The sequence below is a fragment of the Pieris rapae genome, chromosome 8 (genome assembly GCF_905147795.1).
Source record: "Pieris rapae chromosome 8, ilPieRapa1.1, whole genome shotgun sequence".
In the NCBI taxonomy this organism is placed as follows: Eukaryota; Metazoa; Arthropoda; class Insecta; order Lepidoptera; family Pieridae; genus Pieris; species Pieris rapae.
Genome location: NC_059516.1, coordinates 5,498,644 through 5,521,810, shown reverse-complemented (window position 1 = coordinate 5,521,810; position 23,167 = coordinate 5,498,644). Strand labels below are relative to the sequence as shown.

At 32.5% G+C, this 23,167-nt stretch overlaps 1 protein-coding gene and 1 non-coding gene across 2 annotated transcripts in view; both read right to left on the bottom strand.

Annotated features, from left to right (window-relative positions):
- LOC110996721 (caskin-1) overlaps positions 1–23,167 on the bottom strand; it is a 200,367-nt gene that overhangs the window by 103,467 nt on the left and 73,733 nt on the right. The gene's annotated exons all lie outside the window — the stretch shown is intronic.
- Positions 8,443–8,522, bottom strand: Trnal-uag. Its single transcript has one exon. It is a non-coding gene; the product is annotated as a tRNA-Leu (tRNA).

Sequence of the window (23,167 nt, the reverse complement as noted above, 5' to 3'; positions counted from 1 at the left end):
AACTCGAAGAGTGAAGAATCTTTAGAATTATTGCAAATCCATTTCATTTATAGAAAAAAAATGCTGGTGAAATAAATATTTGAGGTTTTTACATTATCATGTCATCTAAACTAGACTTATTTAACAAAAATTAAACTAAAAGCTGCTTATGTTTGTTTGTAAATCCCGTAATCTATGTGAAGATCATGCAAAATATTTCTGCTGTTTCTAGGCATTAGGTTATCAGCCTTCTGTTCCTAAGACGTCGATCCGGACGTTTGTCACATCGGTTACCTTAGAATAATTTCTAGCCAACGAGCCAGCGAAATATATTCTACTTTTATTAGAAATCATGTCACCTAACTCAGACTGATATTAATTTTATAAAATACTACCTATACTATATATGTAAGAATATTTCACCTAACGCCACCATTACTTTGATAATGTACCTCGTATTCTATCTCTTCACGGTTGAGCGGTTTTGCGCCTACACACATGTCGGCCTACACACTCGGTTAGCACTTCCTTACATCTGTCATTTGCGTCATATTGTACTCGCGTATGGCTTTCTTGAGGCTTTTCATATGAAGTCTATATAAAACAACTGTAAATATATTAATTTACACAGACTATACAATAATTGTAATGCTTATTTTGTATTATATTAATACTTTTCCGTAATTCAATGAATTATTAAAAAGCTGGCAAGACTACTGAATCGTGACCTTTGTAATGTATTTTCTTATAATGTTTTTGTTTGTATTTTGGAAACTATAAGTAATTGTGATTAATGAAACTTATAGCTTTTTATTTATGATTAGTAATAGTTTAAATTGTTACTTGCATTTTTATCTTTTTCTTAACAGTACTCCCCAGAAAGGATCGCTTATTAGCGATATTTTGTATTGCAACTCTAACAATTTATGTAACACCTGTTCAATCAGAAATTTTTGTAACGAAGAGTTAATAAATGAATGATTCAATTTAATTTTTGACATTCATTATAACCGCGTGTGATGAACTAATAATCCAGAATTTTTTTTAAATTATTAAATACGTTATAATTTCTTTGTTTTATACTTATTTAAATATAATTTCTTTAGGTATTTGATAACTCGAAGTTTCGAATGCTTTTCAGCAATGATCCTCGTTTCTTTTCATTAATTGAGCTCTACAATACTATACGAGTATATAATAAATATTTCCATAAGTAAAATTAATTTGTCCACAACACTAGATCGCCATACATTATGACACGTCTCATTACGAGGCCAATATGTTGTTGGCACTTGTTTATCTTCAAGATACCAGCACTTTACCTAAAGGACCGATTCAAACTGATACGCTGCTAATGGCACCTTAAAATATCGCGTCATGTTTAAAAGTCTTTGTTTTGTCTCGTGTTACTGTTGCTTATCGAGATCTTTACTTTAATACGTACTTGTATTGCAAAATGTCAAACTGAGTGTCTTATTTAAATATTAAATCTATACAGTATGGCATTTAATGTGACGTTACTTGAATATTTTATTCTTTTGATACGTATCCCAGTAATAAGTTACGTATGTATAAGTGAGTAATAAAACTATTTGAAACAAAACACAACGCACTATAAGTACTTGCACTACGCACTACAATGGCATAGAGGCCAATATTTTTTAATTTCTATTTATTCATTTTTTATTCTTATTATTGCGACTCATCATCATCATCAATCCTTATACATTTTTTTTATTTCATAATCGGTTGGTTTTCGACTGGATAAGTGATTAGCTCATCGCAGTCTAGACACTTGACGGGGCTGCCATCTAAGGCCGTGTGCTTGGCCCTTTGATTGCTATGCGACTCAAGAATATTGTAAATATATACTTATATTAGAGACTATAATATGTACTTTATTAATTAATGTAAAAACTAAAGAATAGCTTGCAAGTTTATTTAACTAGAAAGACTTAAAATATAATGGTCCTTTTTTTAATTCACGCACATGAAGGTTTAGGCTAAGGCCGTGATGAACTTTTTAGATATAACAATACCGAGTGCCTATAATATAATTATCTATAGTAATTATAGTGACAAGTAACTTAATAATATAGATGAGTACTATTTTGAGATTGCAGTCATACAAAAATTAATCTAATAGATACACATGGAAATCATTAAATATACTTGGTTACGGGTCTCACACAATTTTTTTTTAAATTGGTCAATTAAATGACGGCGAAAAAGTACCTTAAAACTACTTGCTTAAATAAAATAATTTAAATCAATTATCGCACTCGATATATCACATTAATACACAATAACCGTTATAAACAAATGAAGTTTACGAGGTGACAGATAAATAAATCATTTGTATTATCTGCATTCTCGAAGTGCAAATGCAATAAATTGCACGTGGAATACAAAACAATCGATAACTTCGTCGCCACAGTGTCTGCGAGCCTTTTTGTTTTCGATATAAGTCATAATACAACCTTATCTGTGATATGATAACGATAAAAGTTTGATCGATTGCGTTCCAATTTTGAAGCATCGAAGTATTGTAGTTTAACACATTTGACTCTGTGGCTAATTAACAAAACATATATTAGATATGTCTGCCATAGAAGTCTGTTATACTTCTATGTCTGCCAGTGTCCCGCTATGGTGTGAAATAGTTCTGAATATTTTCCTTTATGTTATTAGAAATACAGAGACAAAGAGCATAAAAGACTTGGAGCGAGGTGAAATACGAACGGTCTGCCTTATCTAGGTTATAGGACATTATTTCAAGTAAATACGTCAGTAGCAAGAAGAAGGCATCAGACAGGAAGTGAAACTGGCGATGGACTGAATATTTTGTACTGCACCTAATTAATTAATTCGGTCACAATTAAAAGATCATTTCTATCGTACACAACATTTGTTGGTGATTAATATTTCCCTTTCTAGGTGAAGTCACGCGGGCAGCAGCTAAGTCGGCTGAGGTCTTTAGCAGATTATAATCAAACTATTTTCGTGCTAAGTTCAAAGGACGCAGCTGCATTGTAAAGTTAGGATATTGTTATGCAAACTCCATTAAAACAATGTTCTTGCCAATGCCGAAATTACCCAATATTTAATTCAATAATAATTAACAAGACCTATATATTTGTGCAACAAAGGACAATAGGTTTTATCATTAGGATCTTTTGTAGGTACCTACTGTACCTACTGTACGTTAATTCGTGCTACTGGTCTTAATTTAGCCTATAATAATACTCTAAGGGTCCGTTAGCGGTTATTTTGAATTGACTATTGTGGCTATGTTCGATCACACCCCTTGTCGATACATCTCCGATGTAATCACGAAACCTTTGAAGCGTTTCGACTTACGACCAAAAGCATAACATACAAAGAGATTATAAATCAGTGGCACAGCAACCTTTTCAGTCTGGGCTTCAGATCCGTATTTGCTTCGTGATTTATTTTTATAGTAGGTGAACAGATTTCTGTGCTTGACACACACTTGACTTTCTGACTAATGCCTGCCGCTTTTCAAAGACATAGACACATAGCCGGGGATTAAACCTACAACGTCATAAGGGCAAGATAAGCCATTAGCCAAATACTGCAAAGATGTTTTAGTAAAAAAAATCGGGTAATGGACGAACAATCACTATTAATACCGTTTTCTGTTTAATGTCAGTTATATAAATATATCTGTTCCAATTTTAAATCTACATACATGCAGTCCGATGAAGCATATAAAAGTATTTCTTTAACACAATATCGATCGAATGTTAATTAAAGTATGAAAACGTAGTGTGTAAAAAGCTGGACACTTCCAACAATATAGGAACAAAGTGTATTTCATATCGGTTTATTCGTGCACCCACTGGTCTGTGAATATGAAACGTTTTATTGAAATTGTTCGCAGTCTAGACACGGCAGAGAAATCTTTTTGCTTTACCCCTAAACTTTTGCATTGATTATGTAAAAAGTTTCTCAGGCCTTTTATTATAGGTACTAGTATACACGATACTATATGAGATATATGAGCAATGTTATGAGTAGAGTTGGATAAAGCATATGGTTGAGAAATAAATACCGAATTTTTTATAGGTGTATTTCTCTCATTCCTTTTCTAAACAAGATTTAAGAGTGACAAGAGTTTATTGCCAGTTCTTCTCATCCTAACGGATTAATTTGGTTCTAAATTAACATGTTAATAACTGTATTGTCTTTTCTTTAAATATTAATAATCGTCAACCCAAAGGTCGAGCATTTGAATCCCTGCACTAATGTATTTTTCTTTCCATGTGCTCACTTGTCCGTACGGTCACAAACTTCGTAATGAAATTAATTTAGACTTACATACAACATATGTCACGCCCATAAGCTGACCTTTTTGCCTTTAAAATAAAATTATCAGAAACAGATGACACAGAGTCCAATAGATTACAGGATTGGTATCATTTAATTATGTCTATTTTCATTTGCTTCCAAAAACTCATTCCATAAAAAATAATTAGGTACATAATAAACTTCCTTGAAATATAAAACGGTAAAATTCATTAGAACACATCCATCACAGTCAAGCATCGTGTAATTTTGTGAGCCCGGAAACTTATTGTTTAGCCACATTTGTAACATCCCAGTTAAAACTCACGGGTTAAACTAAACCGTCTCATACAAAAACTGTAATACGATATTTCCCGGCGCTAATAACTAATTGGCCATCGCTTCCCCTGGTAGGGTTACTAAGTGGTGACAACACTTTCGATCCGATACGGTTCCGTCTCGTCTCGCAAAAGAATCTTTCTAAAATATAAAGGAATTTTCTACTTCTCTTCAATTTGCTTCAATGACGACATTTATCCACAGAATAGACAACGACAACTTTTAAAGCACGCAAATGACAGCAATTTTATTTTTTATTCCAAAAATTGTAAACCAAAATTATATTTGACAATAAATGTGTTTGCGTGAATAAAAGAAAAACGAAGTTAATTTATAGGTATTTATTCCTAGGTGTCATCGTTTTATCTTCGTTCAATATAAGATTCAGCTGTGTTGTATTGCCTGACAATAAAGTGTTAATTTTATATAATATTTGGTCGTAAAAACAGATAGATGTTACAGCCGATGTCGTTGTTATTAAGAACCAATGCTGTTTTAAATGGATTCGTCATAAACGGTTTTGACTCTATTTATTTGACAATAAATGTCATCGTTAATCACATAGTAATCCATTATACAGAATTAATCATAAATTGACAATTGACATTACAACTTACTTTATTTTTAAATTCCAATTTTAAATTCTTAAATTGGTACATAATCCTTACAATGTGTTTGCAAATAAACGTAAGCCCGCACACATCGCCCATTTACCATTAATGCTGTGAACTAGAGTGACAGTCGGAATACGCGTGCAAATCGTAACCTGTCATCTTCTAAGCGATCTAAGTGATGTGGAAAATATCGCTGCATCATCCATGCTTTTGATATATTGCTTAGAGTTTCATAGGTAGTATCAACAGTGGATTTTCTTATTCAATTTCCTTCACACAATAGTTTTTTCCAATACGTTTTACGTAGTATCATAGGTGTGTTTTTTTAATACTTATATACTGCCTTTGCTTCATGGTAAATAATATCGATTAAATGTGTTTAAATTATATAATTTACACTCTCACGGACCACAGCAATACAATATTCCAGCAACTGAAGGATGAACATAGGATAAAATATTTAAATAGGAACAAATTAGATGGGGTTATTTATGTATTTAGGAAGCTAAACAGATACATCTATAGGCAGTAAAAAATTTTTAACATAAAATAAATGTATAGGACATATTCACAAAAAAGTTTTACTGATAAAAAATATAATACAAAGCAAAATCAAAACATGACAGCACAAAATTTATAAATTAGGAGAACGACAAACAATGGAGTAGCTATAATACAAGGCTTAGTACATTAATAGTTTTAACTTCTATAAGTTAAAACTATTAGTAGAAGTAGGTACCTATGTGAGTTTCTTGACTCGATTTGATGAAGTGTAGTGCTTGTAGTACAATTAAGACGCTATGGCGATTCTAAAGCATAACATGGAGCATTTCTGTCAAGAGTCAGTATTTTTCAGTCAGTTTTTAAAGATTACTAAAATCTCCTAACAGCTGATTAAGACATGGTCACAACATCGCACGGCATACCGCGATCGCTTGGTTATTTTCGATAATTTTATTTACATATTTTAACGCTCAATTGATAGGGGCTAATTTGTTTAATGGCTTGCCGTAGTAACCTTATGGACCACAATATATAAGGTGCGGTACTCTTTGTAGCTTGTAGCACATTATGGGACTCTTCATATACTTGCCAAATTAATATCCCATCAAATTTAAATTCATTTCCGATAACGTTCACGAATTATATGTGCAATCCAAATATATATTTCTATTAAAATGCACTAAGTATTAATAATTATAATCCAGTGGCAACCCTATATAGGTCTTGGCCGTAGATTGCAACCGTTTCTTTGGGTATTTTTATTTCATAGACAAGTTGATGATCATTCTTCTGTCTGACACTTGTTTTATATTTGAGATCATTCGGCCTCATCCAGTGGGGCATAGCCGGGTCTTGAACCTAGTACCTTACTGATAAGAGTATTTTTTTACATAATAATAACGAAAAACGGGCAAGAGTCTGATGTCTAGTGATATCATCGTTCATCACTCATATTGTAGAAGACTCGCAAGTGCGTTACCGGCCTTTTGAGAATTGGAACGCTCTTTTCTTGAAGGAAAAGCTGAAGCCCCTAGAACAAACACCGCTTATCCAAAATGTTAATAGATATATAATTATAAAAATATGTAGACGTCTGCATTGGCAGATCAAGATATATTCTAATATTACATGACTAGTACTAATCTCTTCTAGGAAAGCTCTTTCTAGGTAAAGTTTTCTTAGTATGAAAATTTCTAATTCCTTCAACACTGACCCATCTTCGAGTCGAGTGTTAAATCCGGTCATAAAACTATTTCGGATATGGCACGTGTAACTGCAACCCAACAAGATATTTTTTAAATAGGCTGTTTAGACATATGTTAATTTGAATGTACATTAATTTTTCAAGCTCATAAAGTGAGATTCTAATTACAAATTGGTAATTACTTGAGTAATCAAACTCTAACATCCGAATCAATTACAATAACCACTAACTAATACCACTATAATACACATGAAGCATGCAAACATGCAACAAAGCAACACATGAGACACCCTTCAATAGAAGTAAATTAAGTTCACTTACTTGTAGACCTGTCTCTTTTCATCACAGCTTAAACAAAATTTGGCAGAAAGAGACAAATTACCACAAGGAGTGATACAATACTAATAAACTCTAAGAACCGATACATGAACGCGGATTTAAATGTTCATGGGACCAGTAAATTGGCGTAGTATTTTCGACAGATACAAACAACAAGCATGTCTGACAGTGTAATCGTAATATTAACACATGTGCCGAAGGTCGCTATTGACGCATCTGTTTAGCCTTTTGAGTGCGACACTGATTGCCGTTCACACGATCAATACGCGCGTACGAATTTAAGTATAGTTAATAGTCCTGTCCCGAGAATTTGGTATAACTATGAAGCCTTTTTTTTCTACAAATTGTATCCAATTTCAAATTCAATATAAAATTCTCTAAAATCAAAGTATTTATTTAAATTTAGAATCTAAAACAAATCTTCAAATAAAATAACTTACGTTTTTATATCACCCGTAAATGGTATTACGGTGGTGGTGGTAGTATAATGTACCTAAAGGTACATTATGTTAATACGATGCATACGATCTGTACATTATTTATAATTATAAGGATGTTTCTGTTTGGTTTCCGAATCAATAAATAAATAAATAAATACAGATAGCACGGTTATACGGACATATCGTTGTTGATCTAGCTAAATGCGCAATTGTAAATTGTCATACACCTCTGGTAGAAAGCCTAGGAAATCCTAGAGGATGAGCTTAATTAAATATTGATATTGTTTTAAGTTATACCATTCATTAATATTGGCCGTTTGTCGGATGTAAATTAATCTATGAGTAGTAAATTACAAAGTATGTATTTTGTTTCATTGTATGTTAATTGTTAACGCGATCTCGTGGTGGCATGTATTAATAGTACTACGTACGTGACTTACAGATATACAACGTTCTATAATTGGATATATGTATGTACCTACCTACCTTAAGTATAATCTCTTATTTATTACTAATAAAAAGTAAATACTGCATTTAATGATTGTGAAGCTATCTTTTTTTTATACATATTATAGTCTAGATTTCTTTTTTAAATACCTTAGTCCCTTTAAGTGAGAATATTTTTAACCAAGGTCTGTCTGATTTAGCTGCATATTACCTGAAATGATAATTAAACATTAGCTACAACTGGAATATGAAAATATATAAAAATATCTGACAGCGGTGGGATTCGAACCCACGCCCTTTCGGACTGGTGCCTAAAACCAGCGCCTTAGACCACTCGGCCACGCTGCCTATATCGGGCCATGCGAAATTCTTAATCAAACATCATATTCTAACTAAAAATATGTGATTAAATAATTGTAAAGGTATAACACCTGAAATTTTCTTTCTACAATTATTAAATTAGTAACATATAAATCTGTTATTTTTAATTGTCACAAATATATATTAAATTCCTTTAAATAATCTAATTTTGGCTTCAAATAGCAACGAAACTCGTAAACCACTGTACTCCTTAAAAGCTAAATAACTTTGAACGTTGAACGTTAAAGTAAATAGACCCAAATAAAGAGTTTTTGAAAATTTCAAATTTGAAACAAGGGAAAATGGTTTTGCATTATGATTTTGTAGGGTACCAATTTTAAGAATCGCCTCATTTACACCGACCTGTGTAATGACCCTGATCGAGCGTCGAGAATCATTATGACTTTATGCTTGATAGCAACGTACCCTTGGGAAAATTCTTAAGATTTTAAAAATAGTATTAAAACGACAAGTAGAACTCGAGTGAATATAGAATATAAAATAATGAAATGAGAAGTGTTCACGAATTTCTGCGCTTTTAGAATTATAAATGAAACCAATGTTTCTGTTGTTGAAAACTGTGATTTCTGTATTAGTTACGTATTTTTTTTATAGGCTAGATGCCTCCTGTGCCTGGCTAATGCCGTTAAATTTATATGGTGTTGATAACAGATTATGTAATCTATATTGTAATGTTATAGTAGCTTATTCGTAACATCGTAAAAAAATGGCTCAAAAAAGACCCCAAACTCGTCTGTTTTCATACGGGCTCACAAGCCACAATAATGAAGTAAACAGATCCAGAAACTTGAAGACCTAGGGACTATACACCACTGGCTTTTAACTAAATACTTATAGTCCATACATGATAGATTAATATTTTCATAAGTTAAGAATCTAAAAGAGTATTATTATCATATTTAAAGAAGAAAAGAGCAAAATAATTTAAAAACGTATTAAATATCAAAACAAAATTAGTCGACACCCACGCAGCGGTAAAAGGGTTCGAAATTCGAAATGGGATAACCAAACACTGCACATTGCATATTTTAAACAGCCTACATGCCTGTGCACTTTTCTAAGCGCCCAATGAGTAATGAAGCACTCTCGCGGAATGAATCACGTCAATTACAGATCTTCCCACTAGCGTTGTACCGTGTGCCCACTCGATACTCGATAACTCCTGTGAAAGCGACGACATTATCAAACCACCCACAGGTAACCCTTTTGTTAATAACACTACAACATATGCATATTACACGGCGGCTTGGAAAGGTAAAAAAATAAAACTTTACAACGATTATTCAGTATACATACACCAAAATTATTCATAAAAAATAAATAAGTTGTGCACAGTTTTCACGAAAAATACTTTTGTTCAAAATTCGACAAAAAGAGAGCCTATGTCCATTTTATTGTTTATATTTTTGTATGATACGGTCCATAAAAATACATACAACCCTTAACTTTTACCCCTCTACAACTAACCCCTATTTTTTATTTTATTAATTAAAACTTTATGACATTAACTCTGAGGTTTATATAGAGAAAATTCACAGAACAACCTAACGACAACAACGAAATGTCTTCATTCCGGAAAACCGAACAGTCTCTGGGAAAGCATAGCAAAACGTTCCGTGTTGGTATTAACTAAAAAGGTAGTCTAGGCATTAAGGAGAAACGAAGTTCGCGAGGGCAGCTAGTTTTGATATAAAAAGATTTTAAATCTTATTTCAAGAGCTTTCAAAACATTTTTCTGTCTGTAGTGATATTAGACAGCGCTCAACGCAATACTGTGACTTAGAATATAATATATGTTATAGCGTAAATCAATCAGTTATAGTGTATCTGTCACATTTCTTTTGCTCCAACAAAAATGTAAGATACGCATCTTATTGTTTCACAAAACATTCAGGTATCTATTCATCCGAAAATCCACGAGATTAAACAGAAAATCGGGCGATCAGACAAAGGCAGTTGTGTCGAACATAATTTGTGGCCCTCGCGTCCTATAACGATAAATCTCGTTTGTAAGCAGATTTACGACACTATAAACATGCAATCTCATCAAACTTATTTCACTAAAGGAATAACCACCACTAACCACGAATAAAAAAATCAACGAATGTCTCTAAGAAAAACGATTATTACGAATGTATCAGCCAGCAAGCTTAATTATATTTTTAAATAATAATAGTAAAATTCAGTCCTTAAATTTGTTATATAATGAAAGCAGTAGTATTTTAAAATTTAATTAATAAATTCTCAACATTATGTGTAAATATTAAATATTATATACATATACAGTAATTTAACTAAATCACGCTTAATATAAGTGTAAAAGCAATTGACACACTATAAATCCTCGTTATTCATATATTGTAGCTAGTAAATTTAAGTTTATGTGATCACTTAGCTACACTGGTAAGTCCAGTAAAACATTGGCAAGATTCATAAATAATAAAATAAATACAATATCCAAAAATAAAAACAGTATAAAAGGCTATAATTATATCTATATGTTCGCGTTCGACAAAAATAGCAAGTTATCCTAATCGTAAAAGGGTGTCGTTATAGCAAAAAATCTATGAATATGCAACATCCTGAAGAGTGGTAACCATTTGCTAGTCGAAATCCGCACAGCGGGTGGTAACGGCATTTCTTTATGGCCAAAACAAATGACCCACAAACATTTACCCTGCTGTTTTAACCAATTTTTGTCCTGCGTGGAATGTTTTGTTACTTTGAAATGGTTAGAGGATTTTATTCGTCAAGGGTGTCTTCCAAATTCAAATTCAAGTTGTTTTATTTATGGTAAAGGTTGTGATGATTCTAAATTCAAATATACATACTTCATTACTTCACTTACACATAACACAGGGTCTGTTCAACTTTAATTCCCCAATTGCCACGCTTGTACACAATTTATTCAATTAATATTTTATAAGTAATCTGAGCACACTATACGATAACTTTGATCAAATTGATAAAGCTACAATCTCTAGACTCTGTGCTCAAACGAAAATATTTACTGTATTTTAGATTGATATATGCCTGTTTTTTTACAAGTAATTCATATTTATTAATGAGTATCACAGCAAATAGACCATCAGTCCGGCATGTAAAATAACCGGTGAAAATTTATGGATATTTGTGGATTAATATAATATCAGGACAGAGAGTGAAATGAAGAAAATAAACGCAGTAACAAAAGATAATTCAATGTACAAAACATCAACCGTAAAAAAATTCAGTTTTTCATTGATTTTACTTTGTGCCCTATTACATTGTGATAAGGATTAGAAAAAAGAGCGAGACACGAGCCGGACAGCGTTGTGATTAAAATAATGTACGGATTTAGGAGCGGCCCCTAATGGGAGACTCCACGCCCTGCCACGTGTGTGCTTAAAACCCTTCGAGGTAATTACAGCTTTTTTCGAGCTCCCTCATAAATTACATTTGCGATTTTTAAATATAAGGGACTACTCTTAAATACTTATATCAAATTTATTAATCAGACAATCATTCATCAAATTATTTACAGCATCTGCCAAACAATACTTACAATGTCTGTATTGACGAACTAATTTAATATCTTTATCGGCAAATACTTTCGGTTCAAATTAGGGTTTTGCTTTCTCGTTATTGTACCTGGTTTTCCTACCTGGAGTAAGTCCCCAACTTTGCTGTCATTGTCATTCCTTTATCCCTAAATATTCTGCCTCCGACACATTATATGATAACTTACATTAGTATGTAAACTAACTTATTTTATTACTTCTTAAAAAATATAAACATTCGTCTCTCAGTCGTGGAGGGCCGTCCATGAGCTATTCCTAAAATTAGAATTTCTATAATCAACTCCCATGCTATTATGGAGAAATATACATTGACGTAGCGAATTCGCGCTGATCTAAAGAAGATACCCCAAGAGAAGCTACACTAAACGCTTCCAGCTTTACACGGATTACATGTAACCTTTGTAAATTCAGCGAAACAGCGATCCATCACTGTACATGACTAAACAATAGTTATTTTGTCAGCGCTGCGCCGCTTAAAATACGGCAGCCGGTTAATCGTGATCGATTGTCGCGAGTTCATGACCCTGAATAATGTCAATAGGTTGCACTACCTTTCTAACAGGCGTCATATACCACAATACGTCTTGTATTCATTGGTATAGGGACTATATTTCTATGCATGTATTATGGTTTCTTCATAATAATTTTGAATTGGCAGTTTTGAAGGTATGGTTGACCTAGACATTGGCTTGTTAGCAAGCGATGTCGTACGCTTCTCGTACGTTACTAAGTTTACAAAGAGCACGTCCATGGCCTCTGAAAGACTATCTATTTATAGCATTTATTTCTTGACTTCATGCAGCGAAGAGGTTAAGACTTGCACACAATAGTTCTGTATGCATAATTGATAAATTTTAATATAATCTGTCACCAAATAATACAATAAAATCACTTTATTTAACGCAAAAACAAATACATTTTGTACTTCCATCTAAAGGTTGTAAATATACAATATCGCAACGAATCGTTGAGATACACTTTTACTAATTTAATTCAATTCAAAATTATTTATTCATGTACGTAACTTAATGTACACTTATTAATGTAAAAAAAAGAAATGTACATTAATTGCTTCTAATTTTACATTTTTTTCCAGTTCTCAAATCATGGGCGTAGAACGGAAGAGTAGAACTGGCAATAAACTCTCCGCCTTACTTTTCAATCGCCATTTTTTTTCTTTTACACAACTAATGTAACGATACTAAAGTTTAACTTCACAGTAATGGATTAAATAATATCTTAGTATTTCATTGGAGTCCATTTTACCTAAACCTTTCTTACATGAAATTAAAACTAGGACGTCATAAGCTCACATTAAAATGTTTATTTTTTGTAATCTTGGCCAGTTGACTGCTACATCTTTATAGGACAGATGGTAAACGGGATGAAGGTTATCCATATGTTAAGCCAACTGCCATTTGGAAATTACGATGTTGTACGGCACGGGTGCCCTTCTAAAGGTACAATCTTAAAAACTTTTTTGTTTTAAAACTTAGGAGTAAAAATTTCACTTCCTTATGAGAGTTTACTATAAACTATGATGGAACCAATTTCAGTCAGGAACAGATTACAAGTAAATTGCTGCTATAAATGCGTCTGTATAACTAAAAGGTGTTTTCGTATTAATGTCACTTTACAGTACTTTAGAGCAATAGATTGTAATTATTGTAAACATAGCGTCAGGAAATTGCTAGTTTCAAGAAACATTGAATTAAATGCAATCATTAATACGTTTCCTATAGACTGTGATCTGTGACTATGAGTAAATAGAGATTAAATAGCTTATATGTCGAGAAAAGATTTGATTTGTTGTTTGATATGGATAAAATCTATGATTATCTCTCGTTTCACATCTGATCGTTATTTAAGGCAGCTATAATAAAAAATACGTTTATTATAAAATAGACAGGTATCACTAATTCCACGTTAGGCATCCCTACTCATCGGCAAAGAAGACAGTGGGTGTCTTGGAGAGAAGGCCGAGAGAGCTTATATGTATGTGGAACCAGCAGTCCACTGGAGTATTTCCAAACCAATTAAATTAGGGTGCTTCAAGAAAAGACAAAGTACCAATTCTTACAGGCCGGCAACGCACTTGTGATCCATCTGGCATCTAGTGTGTATCATGTGTGTGTCATCACGTGTAACATTCTGAGATCCTTCAGCCTCTTACCCCCCGTTCTATAACAAAACTACAGCAAACATTTAAAAACACTTTCACCATTATAAAGCTGTATTATCCGCGATAATTATAACATATAAAACCTCATCGTACGGTCAATAAAAGCGAAGTATCAATGAAAATTATTTCAAAACGGGAAAAATTATTTCCCTTTGAGAGCTTCTTTCAATTGTTTCGTTGAACGCGCTATCATGAGATCGATATCAGGAATTACGAGTTCAAATTGATTTTATTTTTATGCTGAATTGATTTTTATTAAAGAAAGCTTTATATATCACACTCTGAACATTATTAAGAATGAGATATTTGTACTAAAATGATACGCATGATATAAGGACATTTCAAATTGAACAAACTTTATACTAAAACATAGAAAAGACATTTAAATTTCGTAAAAGACACTTAAAAACCAGGAATCAAACGTCTATGTTTTTAAGAGCAGTAAACGCAACATACTAACTAAACCTAAAAAAAACTTCAATAAGATAAACAAGACTAAGAAAGTAGAAAGACTGTTATGAAATATATTTATATTTCCATTACTGTTTGTAATATAGTTATTAGAGCGAGAAAGCCTATATACATTAGTTTTTAAAAAGCGAATTAAAGTGTGTTTGTGAGAAAATACATTTATATAAAAATCCAATGATATAAACCACAAAAATAAAGTTATATTCATATCAAAATCTTTGATATTACACTGATGTATTCGAGAAAATCGCAAATATCGTCATTGTCAAAGTACAAATAAAAGCAATATCCAACAGAATTATTTTCATTCACATCACCCTCCGTCTGCTTTCTAAGCACGTCACCCACAGACATCACTATGTGATTTACGAATACCCCGAACATCACACAATCAGCATGGGCAAAAACAGTACGGTAATCAAGGCGAGCCAAGATAGACGATATGTCTATGGAGAGGTCGACATCATTAATCACCACCGTTTGGGTTCGACCTGACGAAGTTTCATACGATACACACGCGCTTACCGCACATCAATCTATCTATGAGGAAACTGAATCTCAATATCCAGTTTGATTCCTAAATGCAAAGTAATAATATTTAATGGGATTTTTTTCACAATAACGATTTGTCTTCACTATTGTATGTTAACAATCAATGCATTTATTCTTAGTACTGTACACTTTTTTGGGTTTTCACGCAATACACTCTTGTAATTGGTACAAAATTATTATAATCTTACACATAGTAGTAATTTAAGCACAGATTATAGATCTTATCTATACCATAAACAAAACCAGTGTCGCCACTACCTGTATCTGTTTCATGAGCATTTGTTTTTGTTTCAGCCGTCTATGCCACGCTGCCGCCTACTTTGTCTATGGCATGTTTCCTTAACGTACGGATGGATGAGAGTCACAGCGTGAAGCCACTAGGCCAAGTGTGCTCCTGTCTTGACGCTGACCTCTTTTGTTTATTCGTTTCAGCCTTGTAACGTCCTCTGTAAGTCCTCGTCCTCCAGTACTTTTACTACTACGGGCAATGGGTGAAACATTACCGTGTAAGCTTATACCACCTTCTTGCTATGTCAGTGACTTTGGTGCTTCTACGGATATTATCGAATTTCTTATTTGATCGTGTAGGGAAACCAGCATAGCCCTCTCCATAGCTCGTTGATCGCCGAGGCGCTTCTGTACCAGGTTTGATGTAAGAGACCAAGTCTCAGAGCTGTAAGACATCACTGGTAGGATGCACTGTTCGAAGACTTGACTTTAAGGATAGAGAGAACAAAATATTTTAAATTAACTGAAGGCTGCCAAATGGGATCTGGAATCCAAACAGAACTGGTTTATCTAAATAAAGTAACTTACTAAATGTTTTGAACGTGTAATATATGTTTCATATATTTGCTATCATATGCTCGCTGTCCGTAAAAACAATGAGTCTCAATAGATGAGATTACTGTAACAAATCTATTGGTTATCGACAGATAAGCAAATACATTTCACTGATGCGTGCGGTCCTAGGTGACCCACTTGACGACCCTTGTTTTGTTAGTTTTACGTCTTTACGCACTTTTATACGTTTTGTAAGCAAAATGTTTGTGCGAAATCAATATAATACCACAAATTTATAATTGCGAAACTTTTACGAACATTACGTAATTGTTAAGTTAGAATTTGTACTGTTCGATTTTGAACTTGAATTTGAATAAATTAAGGGACCATATGATATTTAATTATAACCTTACACTACTAACAAATTATATTACTATGATAAAATAAAAACATCTTAGGTACATTCATATCTCAGTCTTCCCAAGGTTTTTAAGAAGCTAAAATTTTCAGCGAACTATATTAGAACACTATCTGATAGTAGATTTAGTAACTTACTGGGAAAGACAAGAGGAAATATACAGTTTAAATGATCTAATATAAAATAAACTAAAACTTAATACAAATGATAATAAATGAGTAATTATATAAAGTTCACATATCCATAAGCTTAAGTGCAAATACGGTTAAAATAAAAAATAAAAAAAAGATAAGCTACTAATAGGAAAGAACCTCATATATGAATCTAGACACGAAATAGAAAACTAAACTGCGACGTTGCTATTTATTCGAACCACGTTCTGTTATATGTTGGATTCTGATTATTTACCTATTTTGCATAAAGGTAAATAATGTCTTGATTGTCTAAACTTTCGTTTATCTATGATAGCTAGATACCTGAGGAATACCAATGTTTTTCAGAAAAATACACAATGAATCCCCTTAAGAGTTAGGATATAGCTGGGAATAAGCATGACTTGCATATATTAGAGTTTTTATTTAATACTAGACTTGCAAGGTAGGACATTTATGTCCTAGTTATATTATTTTCTATTCAACAATTTATTGTTAAATAGAAAATAATATAAGCTCTTTATAAAACAAGAGCAAACGGGCAGACTGCTAACCTGATGTTAAGTGATACCCATGGAATCTCACATTGCCAGAAGGCTCGCAAGTACGTTGCCGACCTTTCAAAACTTGGTACGCTCTTTTCTTGAAGGACCCTAAGTCGAAATGGTGACGCATCAAATCGCGTGTCAAGACGTAACGGACTAGAGATACTGTAAACCAATCAGAATCGAACATCAAAAGATTCATCTTTCGTTTTACATTCTCACCTCTGAATTTCTTTCCTTATTCGGAAGAGACATTTCTACATTACCGTACAGCTGTGACAGGATTACTTTTATATTAGTATATATGTAACCTTTTTGAAAGTAACAATTGGTGGGATAATAATATGTAATCCAATGGCGGTTTTTGATAATTTACGTATGATTTGTTTGTCTCCTATTACATAAAACAAATATTTTGTTCGTTATACCAATCACAATCGAAACGCTTCGTCCTGCGTCTTTCTTTTTAAATTCTCACCAGACAGGTGAGAATAAAAAGAAATTAGACCACAACCAATATCATAACAAAGACTATACTACATTTTTAGAACCTTTCGATTGAAATATTGGTATGTCGTTATCTTAACACCATCTATGCCCACTAGAGATAAAGAATCAAGTTTTAATAAATCATTTTTACAACGTGTTTTTATGTTCCCCTTGTAATGGATTTTGTAGACGCCTTAGATATATTATTGTATGTAGTATATAGGTTTTATTTAATTAATAAATCATATTATACTTACCCAACTGGCATACTTTTTATATTAAAGACATTAATTTATATTAATATACACGTAAACCTTCTTATTGTTAGAACATTGCTTTATCTGACAGCGATCTTACATCGCACAAAATGTCCCCATAAACACTAATTTTATCAAGCTACTTAGTAACATAGTCATAACGACCTAGATATATTAAACTTGCTGTTTTAACAGATGGTCATTTACACAAATGTCAATAATAAACCTCCCTTATACGGAAAACCATTTGCAAGACTGGATCTGTGCTCCCGCTTTCTAACCTTTGTATAATCTATGACGACTTCCAACGAAATAAAGGCAATACACCACAGACTGTGTAATCTGTACGAAGGTTAGTTATGGTTTATAGAACAATATAATCAACGACTGGAATGCTAATTTAAATTTGAAAATAGAATAAAATTTCCTAAATTACAGTACAATTACGTACATTTGATAAACACGAACCAAATGAAAAACCATGTTTAAAAACGTAATCCCTTATTTACCCACCGACATAAGTAGACCCATTGTACTTAAAATCTACTATGTGATTGTAGTAGATCGTCGAATAAATACAACACGGACAAGGATCATCCTAGAGTAGCGTAAAATGCAGCTTCCGAATGACATGTCGTATATTTGCTTAGGATACAGCCCTTCAAAGTGGAATAAGTACGCGAAATCATGTTCTAATTACAGTGTACTTGGTTCTAAATTCATTTGTGCCGAATGGATGGGGTGGTGTATGGCGGGTTCATTGACCTTGGCTTTAAGCCAGTATGGAAACACGCGAATTATGGACTTATAATACATACAAATAATGTGTCTAAAAGATATTATTTCTATAGCACAAAAAGTGTTTTTGTTTTGAATCGCAAAAAATAAAATAGTTCTCCAATAAGGAAACATCATTCGTTCATTAATAATAGGATTTTGTTTTGTGTTTATGCATTTTATTTAAGACCTACAAAATTCAACCACACCGATGATCAAAGAGAATTATGCAACCCGAGTGCTTTTCGGAGAATGACCCAAAAATTCGATTAAATTTCACATCTAATTTGCCACTTAATAAACATCCAATGAAGTAATCATATACATATACACTTAGACACTAAAAGTGCTTATAAAAGAAACAACAAAACCATACCATAGTTTAAATACGGCCATAAGTATCGTAAATATAAATTAAATAGTTTGACAACAGATGGCGCTGGACACATTAACTTCCACTTTTACCGCATTGATAATTAACACCACCAGTGACCCACAGCTGAAGTGTACAGCAAAACGACCGAATACATTTTTAAATTCAATTTAAAACATTATTTATATTAAATGCGAATTGTACTATAACTCGTTTTATGTTTTTGGATTTTATAATTACATATAGTTCTCATGTTGATATTTCACAATAATAATAATAATAATACAATTATAAATTTAAAAAGAATATTCGCGGTGAAGACTTGAAAACTGAATTACTTATTTTTTTGTGATTAAGTTTAATATATGTATATTGTATAACTACTGTATGTAATGGTTAATATTTAGTATACCAGCACTGAAGATGCCATTATAATGCTGTATACAGAACTACAGATGTAATTGAACTTCAGGTTTTCAAATGTTGTTTAGTGTGTTATACCGTATGTATTAATTCCATCTGTTTTCTGTTTCTATACCAAAATGTAGAAAAAAATATTTCATTTTGTACATATTATGTGCAAATTAATAGTTTTGTCATTCCCTATTCTCATTAAAAGATAATCCTCAAATTATGATACATTGATTAATGGTAAAGTAATAAGATATTATTACGATTTGACGTGTGCAGTTTGTGTTTCCACCATACTAACTTATTTTCTCTTTAAGATTATGTATACAATAAATAAACTGTGAGCATATATAATCTCTTAGTAGGTATTATGGCCATCCGTCAAAATAATGTCTTTTTCCAAATATTATATACAAGACTCCACAAAAGCCTGTATAATCTAACAAAGTAACTTGCACTAGATAGAGGCCACTCAAAATGCAGATTTCATATAATCCAGGTAAAATATAAAAGGTGATTAAGTCCAAGGTGAGAGGGGTCGTTACTGTTTGCGCCACTACGCCCGTAAGCACTTATCTTTAGGGTCACCATATATCCGGGTAAATCCGGTCTAGACCGGACATGCTTTGAAAATATCCGATTATTACTAACGTATGGCGGACTTAGTTTTGACCATATGCCTATAAGTTGAATGTGCATATGCACCGTATGTCCTGATCATTAGTTCGAGTTCCGACAGTCAAAATATAATCATTTATTAATATATGCATAGTTAATACTGGCTCAAAAAGCAAGAAAAATATGGTCACGTTTTAGATCCTTGATTGACATGTGTCCAACACAGAAGGCTGACGATATATAGCTACGAATAGGCAGCTCCCTATAATAAAAAACTACACTGAAACAAATGCAGAAATATGTTCTCTACGGGCTAATTTTGACAGTACTAGCATTTGCAAGACTGTGTTCGTTCATAAGACATTTTAAACGTCGAAAAGTGTAAAGCGTTATGTGAAATTTAATTAAAAAACGGGCAAAATATGAAGTAGCGACTAATCTCTCGATGATTAACCTCTCCTCTTACGGTTATAATCGTGCACTCAATCTAGATGCAAGACTAAGTTTAAATTAAAATAAACCAAGCGGAAACATTTAAAGCGAACTGCGGCGGAAGTTTCATAAGGATTAGTTCAACTATGCCAAAGATTAAAGTTTTTATATCGCGGTGAACGATTCCATGCCCTAAAAATGCACTGATATCTTTGGAAAATATTCAATTTTGACGCCTCATTGAAATAATGAAAAAATAAGAACAATTTCTCAGTTAGATTTGCCTTTTTATGCCATTATTGTACGTTCCTTCCGTTGTGTTCCACTTCTATTGACTGGGAACTAAATATTTTTGATAGTAGTTTTCCAAACTATAACGTAAAATCACCTGACATGTGATGAAAATTTAAATTTCGAACAACTTTATTAGTCAACTTCCTAAAAATATGGTAAAACCTGGCATCCCTACATAGTTAATTTTCCGCCGTCTTTGTAATGTAAATATCGGGGTGGCTAGCTCTTCAGCATGTAAACTAGATTAAAACTCATAGATACGAGTGGCCGATAATACGTTGATTGGCGGATGTGAATTAGTTATAACAAAAATATTAAAATCCTAACAAAAACATCTCAGTACTGCATTAAAAACGCATAAAAGTCGATCCATATACAAAATTTATTCATAAAATTAAAAAAAAGCTATTAATTTGTTGCTTTCTTTCAAATTCAGTAAGAAGTTGATTCTTTAAGATTTGCGTTGCGTTCGTGTTAAGAGACAAGGGTAAAAACGTTGAAAAACGATATTAAGAATTTTTCACAAGGAAAAATATACATAGTTTGCCAAATATATGTGTGTTAATTTATATGTAGAATATGGGCTATGTTTATCTGTGACGTAAAATTGGTGAAAATGTTTGATCGTAAAGAACACTTTGAGTAACACCAATGTGAACAAAGTTTTATTTATAATATACAAATAACAATCGAAATAGACGTTCTATTACCATATCGACTCACTGAATTTAAAAATCTTCAAATATTATTTTATTCACATTCCCAATTTCCACAGACTATCACACTTATTAGGGAAAAAACCCATAACAAACATCGAAGCTATTTTCGTTTAATGTCATTCAGTTGTCGCTCGCTCTTTAACCAACTAAATTGACCGCTCATTGTGAACAAATCGCATGACAATTTCACTCTTTGTGTTGCCAGTTATGTATTTTCAACATGCTTTTATCATTTAAACCTGTAATACAAACAAACAATTAAAGTTGAAATTAAATAAATAAATAAATATATTGTCGATAGTTTGTCAAGTATCTAATATATAATAAACTATGCTTTTATAACTAAAACTATAACTTTTTCGCAGTGACTATTAACAGTGCATCGGAAGCAGTCTTAATTAATTATTAACAGTAACAATAAATAATTTGAATCCTTAATATCGTTTTTAATTTTAAAAAACAAAACAAATAATATATTTGGAATTTCACGTATTAAAATTAACCACAGGTTCTGGAGAAATAGTAGATGGCAACATTGTGAAGTCTGGAGAGTTTTTTACGAAGTGCATCAACCTTGGCAATGCGATTGTTACTATTCAATTCGGCCTCTATTGACTTTCATGTTTCGTAATCGATCTTGTCATATAATTTCTTACAACTGACTTTGAAAAAAAAATTACTTACTTCAATTATTATATATTTTGTTTAGAGTTTATTGCCAGTTCTTCTCTTCCGTTCTACGCCCGAACTGGCAGTAAATGGAATATTTGCTTACCTATAAATGAATTTAAACTTATAATTTAATAAGATAAAAAAGGTCCAACTAGTAACTGAAATGTGTAGAACTAAGCCCAAATTGTTCCAACCTACAATAATGTCTAATTAACACCGTTGCCTGACCGTATCAATGAGAGGCAGACAATTAAAAAATATATAGTATTATGCTTACGCGTAACGAAGCAAAATAGACTAATATGTACCTCGTACCATAAATAAATCTCGATTCGATCACACACGCTCGCAAAGATCTCCGCACACGTGGTATTTTAAAGAAAATGACCATTAATAACATTAATGTCAGTATAAAGATAGGATATTACGTAAGAAAACGTTACAAGGCAGAACCTTAATGGCTCTGTAGGTTGAAATTAAAAGAACAGAGAACTCTCTTTAGGAGGACCTCGTTTTGTATCTATCGTTTGTATCTCGTTTAAATAGAATCATTACAGTATACTTTTATTAGTGTTATACCATATATACATATCATTCTCTTGTGACTGTTATAAATTAATTATATTAATTTGTGACAGTAATAAGAGAGTAATGAAAATTTCCAAAAAGATATATCTACGGTGACCGAAATCTTAAAAATCATAGAGCATCCGTCATCAGCCCACATCTCACAACCGAAGAGCACAATTACATTAATTGAATCAGGAAGCTGTTCCCCTCTCAGCGAGTATAAATAAATCAAAGGGCCACTCGTCGGGCCCAGTCGCCTGTTTATTCAGTCCGCAGTAGAAAAAAACGAGAGAATTGTGCGCACACTATACGTAATATGAATGCACCTGGGTCTTAG